A 3,831-nucleotide genomic window follows, 5' to 3' on the forward strand; every position below is an offset into this window, starting at 1 on the left:
CCTCACTCTGTACATCAGGGAGGGAGAGGGAATGAGTGCATACTTTATCAACATCTATCTAAATAAACTCTTCAAGACCCTCCCCCCCCAAAAAAAAAGTATCATCTAACATCAAACTTTGAAAACGATGGTTCCCGCTTCCTTCTGGATTAAAAATATAAAAAAAATATAAAAAAATATTAAAAGCACCTATAATACTGTCTGTCATTAAAACTACAAAGAACATAACTTTGAAATCTTTGTAAAATTAATTAATTGGATTCTCATTTTTAGCAGGAAATTTGAAAGCTAAATTTATTTCAAACTCAAAATTGTTGATGATCCACAGCTACGAGTGGCTTACACAGATTCCGTGTTTATATCAATAAAAAGGTACACAAAATAATGGTGTTTCTTTTATACTTTATTTGGAAAAAAGTGATGATGGTTGCTTTTCATGCTGACCTTTCAGGTATTCCTTTGATGCTGGTGACTGGCTCTTGATCCGTTGAATTGGAACTATCATTCCCTTCCTCGGATCATACCTGCTTACCTCATCTCTTCATATTGAGCGACCATGATGGTGATGTTAATACTAAAAATGATAATAAAAGTAATCATGATTATAGTGGTGCTGAAAATGGAATCGCTGATACAAAAAATAATTAAATATGGAGGGCAAAGCGTATTCGAGACCGCTAGGCGTCACCAGTCCTTGTCAGATCACAGCTATGACATAATACGGGTCAGCCGTCACTGGCTCATAGAGCGACCGTCGTACTTACTGCCAAACGATCATTACTACTGACACTACTGTTGATTAATAATGTCACATTGTAGGGGTAGACGTAACTCAATGAGGTCAGACGCAGGACGTAAACGACGCAGAGCAGCGGAGAACGAGGCCAGGTGACCAGCATTGTCGACAACCAAGGTAAGGAATCACTACATATGATGTCTATTCTAGTTGTCATTCTTTATAACTTGGAGGAAGACAGAAATACGGATGGTCATGATAGGAAACAGAAGAACTGTAAAGACTATAAATCTCTATGGATGTTTAACCAAGCTCAAAGGATTACAATGGCTGTTAAAGCAAAAACCAGTCACTGTTAAAGAAAATATCACTATGACTTAAAGCAACGATCACTATGACTAAGCAAGGATCGTCGTGGTCGTGAGATATTGTGTTATGCCCTGCTTTCTCAGTCTTAATATCACATCATATTATACATTAATATATTCCACTTGATCTCGGTAATGTTTACTAGCTATTACCATACAAGATGGAACTGATGAGTGGACTGTCAGTGTACGCACAGGAAGCTCCATATTAAAGGATGGGAAACAGAGGAAAGTCGAGGGGTCAGAGAGCTGACCATTAAAAGCCCACAAACATAATATAATAATACATAAGCCTCCAGCTATTCATTCTCACTCAAACGTAAAATTTAAAATGAAACTGTCCTTCACGTCCTTGGATCAACCCTGATTGCATCCCATCCAGGCGTTGCATGACCTCCCCCCTATGGGTTTAGCGTGATGAAACCATATCTGATTATAAAATAAAATATATAGTAACGCATTACAAACTGATCCTAGGCCACAATATTCCACATGATCTTATAGCAACTCCATATTAATAATAATAATAATAATAATCTCTGTTTCTACAAGTACACGTACAAGGTACATAGTATAACCTGATTTTATGCGTCCCGAGAATGTATGAATTCATACCAGTTGATCTTATCATGTACCACCTGATCGTAAACTTCATTAACTTGATAAGTGTTAAGATGATGATGATGCTACACTGAGTGTTAGGATGATAACGATGGTGGAGATTGTGTTAGGAAAAGTGGTAGTGGAGACGATGGTGGTAGTGGAGACGATGGTGGTAGTGGAGACGATGGTGGTAGTGGAGACGATGGTGGTGGTAGTGGAGACGATGGTGGTGGTAGTGGAGACGATGGTGGTGGTAGTGGAGACGATGGTGGTGGTAGTGGAGACGATGGTGGTGGTAGTGGAGACGATGGTGGTGGTAGTGGAGACGATGGTGGTGGTAGTGGAGACGATGGTGGTGGTAGTGGAGACGATGGTGGTGGTGGAGACGATGGTGGTAGTGGAGACGATGGTGGTAGTGGAGACGATGGTGGTAGTGGAGACGATGGTGGTAGTGGAGACGATGGTGGTGGTAGTGGAGACGATGGTGGTGGTGGAGACGATGGTGGTGGTAGTGGAGACGATGGTGGTGGTAGTGGAGACGATGGTGGTGGTGGTAGTAGAGACGATGGTGGTGGTGGTGGTAGAAGAGACGATGGTGGTGGTGGTAGAAGAGACGATGGTGGTGGTGGTAGTAGAGACGATGGTGGTGGTGGTAGTAGAGACGATGGTGGTGGTGGTAGTAGAGACGATGGTGGTGGTGGTAGTAGAGACGATGGTGGTGGTGGTGGTAGTAGAGACGATGGTGGTGGTAGTAGAGACGGTGGTGGTGGTGGTAGTAGAGACGATGGTGGTGGTGGTAGTAGAGACGATGGTGGTGGTGGTAGAAGAGACGATGGTGGTGGTGGTAGTAGAGACGATGGTGGTGGTGGTAGTAGAGACGATGGTGGTGGTGGTAGTAGAGACGATGGTGGTGGTGGTAGTAGAGACGATGTTGGTGGTGGTAGTAGAGACGATGGTGGTGGTGGTAGAAGAGACGATGGTGGTGGTGGTAGAAGAGACGATGGTGGTGGTGGTAGAAGAGACGATGGTGGTGGTGGTAGGAGAGACGATGGTGGTGGTGGTAGTAGTAGAGACGATGGTGGTGGTGGTAGTAGAGACGATGGTGGTGGTGGTGGTAGTAGAGACGATGGTGGTGGTGGTAGTAGAGACGATGTTGGTGGTGGTAGTAGAGACGATGGTGGTGGTGGTAGAAGAGACGATGGTGGTGGTGGTAGAAGAGACGATGGTGGTGGTGGTAGTAGAGACGATGGTGGTGGTGGTAGTAGAGACGATGGTGGTGGTGGTAGTAGAGACGATGGTGGTGGTGGTAGTAGAGACGATGTTGGTGGTGGTAGTAGAGACGATGGTGGTGGTGAGAGAGGAAGAGACGATGGTGGTGGTGAGAGAGGAAGAGACGATGGTGGTGGTGAGAGGAAGAGACGATGGTGGTGGTGAGAGAGGAAGAGACGATGGTGGTGGTGAGAGGAAGAGACGATGGTGGTGGTGGCAGGAGAGACGATTGTGGTGGTGGTGACGGTGGTGGTGGAGACGATGGTGGTGGTGGTAGTGGAGACGATGGTAGTGGTGGTAGTGGAGACGATGGTAGTGGTGGTAGTGGAGGCAATAGTAGTGGTGGTAGTGGAGGCGATGGTAGTGGAGACGATGGTGGTGGTGGTAGTGGAGACGATGGTGGTAGTGGAGACGATGGTGGTGGTAGTGGAGACGATGGTGGTGATGGTGGTGGTGGCAGTGGAGACGATGGTGGTGGTGGTAGTGGAGACGATGGTGGTGGTGGTAGTGGAGACGATGGTGGTGGTGGTAGTGGAGACGATGGTGGTGGTGGTGGAGACGATGATGGTGGTGGTAATGGAGGCGATGGTAGTGGAGACGATGGTGGTGGTGGTAATGGAGACGATGTGGTGGTGGTAGTGGAGACGATGGTGGTGGTGGTAGTGGAGACGATGGTAGTGGTGGTAGTGGAGACGATGGTGGTGGTGGTAGTGGAGACGATGGTGGTGGTGGAGACGATGATGGTGGTGGAGACGATGATGGTGGTGGAGACGATGGTGGTGGTGGTAGTGGAGACGGTGGTGGTGGTGGTGGTAGTGGAGACGGTGGTGGTGGTGGTGGTAGTGGAGACGGTGG

General features: G+C 47.0%; 1 protein-coding gene across 2 annotated transcripts in view; it reads left to right on the forward strand.

The window, feature by feature from the left end:
• The window catches only part of heca (hdc homolog, cell cycle regulator), a 245,039-nt gene extending 244,654 nt beyond the window's left edge, over window positions 1-385 (forward strand). For both annotated transcript variants that reach the window (XR_011392278.1, XR_011392279.1), the window contains exon 7: window positions 1-385. This exon is cut by the window's left edge and continues 1,263 nt beyond it. The gene's annotated coding sequence lies outside the window, so the exon portion shown is untranslated.
• Window positions 386-3,831: the final 3,446 nt, after the last annotated feature.

The sequence above is a fragment of the Cherax quadricarinatus genome, chromosome 21 (assembly GCF_038502225.1).
Source record: "Cherax quadricarinatus isolate ZL_2023a chromosome 21, ASM3850222v1, whole genome shotgun sequence".
Taxonomy (NCBI): domain Eukaryota; kingdom Metazoa; phylum Arthropoda; class Malacostraca; order Decapoda; family Parastacidae; genus Cherax; species Cherax quadricarinatus.